Source organism: Pinus tabuliformis, chromosome 9 (genome assembly GCF_031772625.1).
Source record: "Pinus tabuliformis cultivar Carrire ecotype Pingquan chromosome 9, CPIR1, whole genome shotgun sequence".
In the NCBI taxonomy this organism is placed as follows: Eukaryota; Viridiplantae; Streptophyta; class Pinopsida; order Pinales; family Pinaceae; genus Pinus; species Pinus tabuliformis.
Window position 1 is genome coordinate 1,140,316,571 of NC_142307.1, and position 7,778 is coordinate 1,140,324,348.

At 37.3% G+C, this 7,778-nt stretch overlaps 1 long non-coding RNA gene across 1 annotated transcript; it reads right to left on the bottom strand.

Annotated features, from left to right (window-relative positions):
- Positions 1 to 678: 678 nt before the first annotated feature.
- Positions 679 to 1,783, bottom strand: LOC149152653 (uncharacterized). Its single transcript, XR_016263129.1, has 3 exons — positions 1,347 to 1,783; positions 1,057 to 1,163; positions 679 to 935 (listed from the first exon to the last, which is right to left on the bottom strand). It is a non-coding gene; the product is annotated as an uncharacterized LOC149152653 (long non-coding RNA).
- Between the last annotated feature and the right edge of the window lie 5,995 nt (positions 1,784 to 7,778).

Consider the following 7,778-nt stretch of genomic DNA (forward strand, 5'->3'; position numbering starts at 1 on the left):
TTGAATTTGTCATCTATTAAATTTTGGTTGTTTTAATAATATTTCGGTGACTTTGAGTTTATCTAGATTAGTTTTTCGCTGAATATTTTGAGAATCAGCAATTTAGATAAAGATACCTTTTCGATAAGTAACTTCGGAATTGAAAAACTTAATGGAGCTAAAGAAGCTTATGAGCACTTAGCTTATGTATATAGCATTGCTTTCAAATAATTAACAGCGCCCATGTTTATTGCGAAATATTCGAAGAATCAGTAATGTATATAAAAATGTCCGTCCATGAGTTACTGAAAGTGAAAGTAAGTATAGATAGTAGTGAAATCATATAATTTTTTTGGTTGTTTTCGGATGTGATAAAAAATTGTTAAAATAACAAATTTATAGAACATAATTTATATTTTATAAATTATTTATTTAAAAAATAAAATAAAATTATTTATACATTTAAAAATTTATTTTAAATAATAAAATAGGATAATCTTATAAAAACAACACATATCATAAAAACATATAACAATGAGGCTATAAAGTATAGGCTGTAAAGCTGGAGACAAACAAGTATAAATGTTTGCGTTTTGTTATATCCGAATCCGCATTGCATTATATGATATGATAATATACTCAGAATTATCATTACCCAAAGTAGGTATATTTGAACATTAGATAACAGAATGGAAATCATTCGCTCAATAGGATTTTATGGAGGTTTTATTACCCAAATACTCATAAACCAACCACCATTCTGATCTCTCTACACAACGGCCTATTATGTTCACAAGTTTTCGATGTCAATTTCGCCCACAAACTTAAGTTCATTCAGAAATTCTTTCCTTCCTTGCATAAATTGTAAAGATATCTTTTCGACATCTACTTGGCTTCTTGAACAAATTATAAGGATAGCTTTTCGACTGCTGCTACGCTTCTGTTTGGAGTAGTACCTGAGAGATTCAAAGTAATTAGCTTGAATATGGTCTTTATATTACATCCAAAGCTTCAACAACGAACAGCTCACCGGCTAGACTATTACAATGAATGATATTATAAATTAAGCACTAATACCTGTATATCATCACGGAAATTTTCTGTTGCAACTGTCAGTGTTTCCATGCTAAATACTATTGGCTGACCCTGCCTAATATGCGAGGCTTGCTCGGTTTCCCCGCGACCTGTATAATCAAAATATTTCAGGGGCTACATCAGAAACCTCACAAGCTATTGGTAAGTGATCCGTTGAAAAACACATGTAATGATTCTGTTCGGACTATTAATTATTTTTCAACAATGATAAAAAACAGTTTCAAAAAGAAATTAAAATAATTGGGCTGGCATAAAAGTGTTTCATTACAGACCATTTTAGCGAAAAACTGCAGACTGGCTCATACCCTCTTCTCGCCTTCCCAAATTTTTTGGAGTTGCAACCACGCACACCAACACCTAAAATTATTGGTATTTTTCCTGAAGACCTTTTCGAGTGGTTAGCCATGTAATTAAATGCTTCCAATTTTTTGAGCTAGCTCGTGCAATGTATAAAGACAATATTGAAGCTCAACACTTTGAATCTCTCAGGTTACTACTCCCGATGGAAGAGAAACGGCAACAACAGTAAAAAAAAACCTATCGTTACAATCTATGCAAGGAAAGAAAGAATTTCTGAATGAATTTAAGCCTGCGGGCTAAATTCGACATCGAAATCTTGTGAACATACTAGGCTGTTGCGTAGAGGGATGAGAGAGATGTGCTCGTTTATGAATATTTGGTAAAGGAGAGCATTGATAAATTGCTAACCGGTGACTGATATCGACTTTATAGACATAGATTAAGGTAGGGGAGCCGCTAAAATTGACAAACACCTTAAAATTTCATTTGCGTGATTGCGATCGCTATACAGTAGATTTTGTGAATCCTTGTGAAATGCGTATCTAACTTTACCTCCGTTTCATCTTTTGTGAACGACAACACAGCTTTCTCGCCTTGACTGGAGGGAGTATAGGAATCAATGAAGTCCACCGTCCCACCCAGAAACAAAGCCCAGTTGTGTAAAGCAGTCCCCACTCTCAAGTACTCACGTTGAAAAAGACACAAGCAGGCCCACTCTCAATCCCCACTCTCAAGTAGTGAGGTTGAAAAAGAAAGCCCATTTTCTGTAGACTACGCGTTTTCTATAAAGCAAACTCCACTTTGCTGTTCTGCAGTAACGACCGTGACTTCTTACAACTTTTAATGTTTTTCAAATTAGAATAGCATCTTACATGACAATTATAAATATTATAAAAATGAAGTCGGTGCGTCATGGGTGTGGAACTTCACATTTGTTTGTGCACCTTACTTTTTCTGCCCTAACGAGAGTGACTTCTTACAACTTTTAATATTTCTATAATTATAATAGCATCTTACATGACAATTATAAATATTATAAAAATGAACTGGGTGCGGCATGGGCGTGAAATTTCACATTTGTGTATACACTTTATTTTTTATTTTAAACTATTAATTAGCACAATCATATAAGGATAGATATATATTTTAAACTATTAATTAGCACAATTATATGTAGATAGACATATATGAAATACAAGTATTTACAAATAAATGTGGTTGATATAAAAATATAGGCTTATATCATTCACATTATTAATTATGACATGTATAATGTAAATTTGTCTATTAAAAAATAAATATTTGCGATTATTAATAATAACAAATTCACACACATATATAGATATTATATTAACATTTTACTATATATTAATATAATAATATTTTATTATATTATATTAATATATTAATAGTTATATTTCAAAGTATAATATAATAAACATATAATATAATAATAGCATATCATTATTATTAATAATACTTATTTATCTACAACTACAACCCAATATGACAGCGATGTATAAGTATGTCCAAGTCCTCAAAAAATAATAAAAATAATTTCTCACCAATTTTAAATTATATATAACTTTTTAATCTTATTAATGGAATAAGATTAATTATTAAAATATAAATATGTATTTGAATGGATAGTAAATTATATCATGCCTTTTATAGTTACTTTATCATATATGTGAATTTGAATTGATCATAAATTTACCTTTAACAAACAAATTTACCACATTAAAATTCCAAATTAAGTAAAAAATTAAACATTTTTACCATGTACTAAAGCAAGTGTCATTTCTTAAATAGAGAATAGAAAATCTTGCTCCAAAATCTTTTAATATTTCTTTTAACTAAACATTTGTAAAATGAATCTTTAAAAGGAAAATCCATATCCTAAGGATATATTAAAATCTTTAAAGACATAAACATTTCCACATCAAAGTTGTAGTATTTGAAAATATTAATTTGATGTAGTTTTGTTATCATGCCATGTAAAAAACATCATCAAATCTAATATTGATATTATATTTAATATTTATATTAATATATTATAGTATTAATATTATTAAATTTAATAACTTTGGATTAATGCAATATTCAATTTATATTCAATTTGTTATACTATAATATATATTAATATACCATGATATATATTAACTCTAGATATATATGGAGGGAAGAACAAATTCATAGAGTGATAGAGGTGGAGAGATAGGGGGAGTGACAAGGGAGAGGAGGAGATATAATGAAGGAGAGGGAAGAGGAGGAATGAAGAGAGAGAGAAAAAGAGGAGTAAGAGAGGGAGAGAAGGGTAAGAGAGAGAGAGGGGGAGACACAAAGATGGAGGGGGGGGGGGGGTGGGCCGGGGCAGTTAGTGACAAGGTTGGAGGGGAGATGGAGAGGGAAAGAGAGAGGGGGGAGAGAGATAGTGACAAGGTTAGAGGGTAGAGAGAGAGAGAGAGAGAGAGGAGAGAGATAGTGAAAAGGTTAGAGGGTAGAGAGATGGGGAGAGAGAGGATGGAGAGGGAAAGAGAGAGGGGGGAGAGAGATAGTGACAAGGTTAGAGGGTAGAGAGAGAGAGAGGAGAGAGATAGTGAAAAGGTTAGAGGGTAGAGAGATGGGGAGAGAGAGGGAGGTAGGAGAGAAAGGGAGAGAGGGGAAGGACCAGAGAGAGGACTTGACAGAGAGGATGAGAGAGTGAGGGAAAGAGAGATGAAGTTGGAGGGGGAGAGAGGGAGTGAAGAAGAAAGAGATAGAGAGAGAAAATTTGAGAGAGAGAGAGAACGGGTGACAAGGGATAAATGAAGAGAGAGTGTATATGTTTTGGGGTGATATAGAGAGACAAAGAAGGATATATGGAAGGAAGGGGGGAGAGAAGGAGAGAGGAGAGAGCGAGGGAGATAGTGATAGAGTTGGAGGACGAAGAGAGAAGGGGGTGATAGAGTGAGGTGGTAGAGAAAGGGACAGAGAGGAAGGAAGAGAGAGAGGACATGACAGAGAGGAGAGAGGGAGTTGGAGGGGGAGAGATAGGTAGGTAAGAAGAAATACATAAAGAGATAAAAGTGGAGAGAGAGAGAGAGAGAGAGAGAGAGAGAGAGAGAGAGAGAGAGAGAGAGAGAGAGAGAGAGAGAGAGAGAGAGAGAGAGATAGATATGGAAAAGAGAGAGGGATAGAAGAGAGAAAGAGGGAAGAGAAATATAAGAGGGAGAGAGGGAGAGTAAGAGGGAGGGAGAGATATATAGATATGGAGAAAGAGTGTATATGCTTTGTGGGTGATATATAGAGACAAAGGAGAGGTAGAGGGAGATAGATATATAGATGGAAGGTGAAGACAAGGAAGAAGAGATAGAGAGAGAGAGGGAGGGAGGGAGAGATAGATATGTATGGAGAGAGAGATCATGCATGTTTGGGGGGGGGGTGAGATAGAGAGATAAAGAAGGAGAGATGAAGGGATATATAGATATAGATGGAGGGTGGGGGAGAGGGGAGAAGATTTATTGCACAAGATGCATTGATTTTAATGTAGATGATGACTTATAATCCTATTTGATTGCTTGCACTAGATGCATTGATTTCAATGTAGATGTTGATTTCTAATTATATTTGATTATTTGCACTAGATGCATCGATTTTAGTGTAGATTTTTATTTCTGATCATATTTGATTACCTGATCTAGATGCACTAATTTTAGTGTAGACAGTGATTTCTAATCATATGTAATTGCTTGCACTAGATGCATTGATTTCTATTTTTTTGATAAGTAAGAGACGAACCTTCTATTAATGCAGACAAATTACATAATTTACAAAGAGCCCCAGACAGCAGGGGCGACAAAACCATGAACTAAAGTAATCAGCGGCCTTACTGGTCAAGACAGGGTATTTACTGCCTTCCACAAACTGACCCACCGCAACAATACCGGAGGTCACTTAACAAAATGGGTTCCAAACCCTCAGGAAACTGGCAAGAACTAAACCACGCCTATGAGTAAATAACCCCAACCCATCAGCGAACAAGCAACAAGCCCTGATCCATCCTAGCCGTCGAACCAGAGTCCCGATCCAACGGCCAACATGGATATCGTGCAGACAAGAAGCAAGGAGGTTAACCGCGCGATGAGAGCGGTTTTCTCTCACCTCTCCTTGCCACGTGTTACCCCCTGAATGGAATCTCATGCATTTGCCCCCAAACCTGATACCGCCCATGCCCTGCGCGACATACAACTTGTGGTTTTTGGGTTTTGTGTTCGTGGTATCGTAGTAAGTTAGGGGCCCACAGTGGGACCCAAAGTGGAGCCCATTATCCCCAACACCTAGACCCGAAATCAACTCTAGAATGGGTCCACAAGGCCAAATCAGGTCCATGACCCTGAGACAAATAGCCCAACCAATCCGAGCCATCGAAACCAATGTCCCAATCCAATGGCCAGCGAGGATATCGCACTGCCTAGAAGCTCGGGTGTTAATCACGCAATGAGAGAATTTTCCCTTGCTTCGCATTGCCACATGGTGTCCACTGAGTGTAATCACGCACATTTGCCAAAATATCAAATACCATCTGGGTCCCACGTGATAAACCATTTATGGTTTTGAGTCAATGGTTTTGCGGAGAAAACAACCCGCTCATTGGCCAAACACGGAATGTCCAGCCCATTCCACCAATCTCTCTTAGCCTTCCGTCTATAGTCGCCAACAAAAAATCGCTGAGACAAAATCACACAGACAGCCCGATCTGTGTCTGTGTCCATCTCATGACCTTCGTCATTCATCCGAAAGTAAACATAATTGTGGATAGCTGCCATAAACGTAGACAAATTATGTTATACCATTCTCATCCCTGTCTCCTAACTCCCTTTGGTTAGTTTTGTTCAACCACAGATCCCAATCATTGGTTACCAGGCATAGACACTCTTCTCTCAGTTTACCTACAGGTACCTGTTCCCAAGCATGCTGAGAATCCATGTTCTTATTGACCACCCCTTCATTGGCCAACCGATCCGCAAGCATGTTTGCCTTCCTTCTGACATGAACAAATCTTATCGTTTTAAGATTTTGCAGATGAGAGTGTATGCGATGAAAAATCTGCATAAGCTTCCATTGCTTCGACACTTTATGTGGCGAAGTTCCATTGTGAATCCTCTTGGCTGCTTTGATGGTCAGTTCTGAATCTACTTCAATTATAACATTCTATATATTAGCTTCCACCATGATCTCCAAGAATTGTTCCAAGGCCAGAAGTTCAGCCATGTTATTGGTGCCCTTTTCCAAGTGGCCATGGAAGATAACTTTTATATACCCTTGTTGATCTCACATAGCACCCGCAAACCCCACTTCCCCTAGATTACCCTTAGAAGCTCCATCAATTTTTACTTTGAGGAAGCCCTGTGGAGGGGGCTGCCAACTGCTAGCCCCTGAGCTTATTATTCTTACTTCCTTATGAGTTCCTTGAAGAATTATGGATTGTAGACCCAAATTGAAAAGAATGATCTCCTCGTGAGGCAGAGGAGGGTTAGTGGGAATTGAACTTAAAAGGCTTTTGACCGTTTCTTTGAGCTGGTTCATGATCTGATTGATTATGTGTTGTGGCTCACTGGCTTTGTTTCTGAAGATTCTCCTGTTGCATTCTTTCCAAACATTCCAAATGACAAAGCTTGGAACTAGCATCCAAGCTTTGTTGATGATTTCATTCTCTGAGAAGTTATTCCTCCAGTTTTTCAAAGTGTTGGAGATACTGAGATTGTCCCTATCGGTTTTTTCGGAAGCTTGAGGCCACCCAGTTCCATACCCTGGTAGAAAAAGGGCAGAGGTTGAGCAGGTGCTCAATCATTTCCTCATGTGAGCCGTAGAGGTGACATTTGGAAGGTCCTATGAAGCCTTTCTTAAGGAGGTTTTCCCAAGTTAATATTTTTCTTTAGTACACTAACCAGATAAATAGCTTTATTTTCATCCAATGAGAGGTTTGACAAAGCTTCTTCCAGACTATATCAGTATTGACAAAGTGAAAACCTGTTATTGCCTTTTTTGCCTCTTTGAGGTTAAAGTTTCCTTCATTATTCTTCGCCCAACTTAGTTGGTCAGGTGAGGATGAGACCAGAATCTGTCTCTACTCTAAGTCCATGGTGAGAGAATCTGCCATATCCTTCAAAGGACTTTCATTACTGTAATTTATATCCTTCCATTTCCTCCATTTTCCATTATTACTTCCCTTGTCCCAAAAATCTTGTACCAAGAAGATATATTTGCTGTCTGTGTCTCTCTTGAGAGCTGCCCATTCATTCCTATTTAAGATGGGTTCCTGTTGCCAACTATCCTCCCAGAAACGAGCCCAGTCCCCTGCTCAGATTTCCCAGAAGCAGTGTTGTTGAACAGTGCTTTTGTTCTCCCAAGCAAGGTTCCAA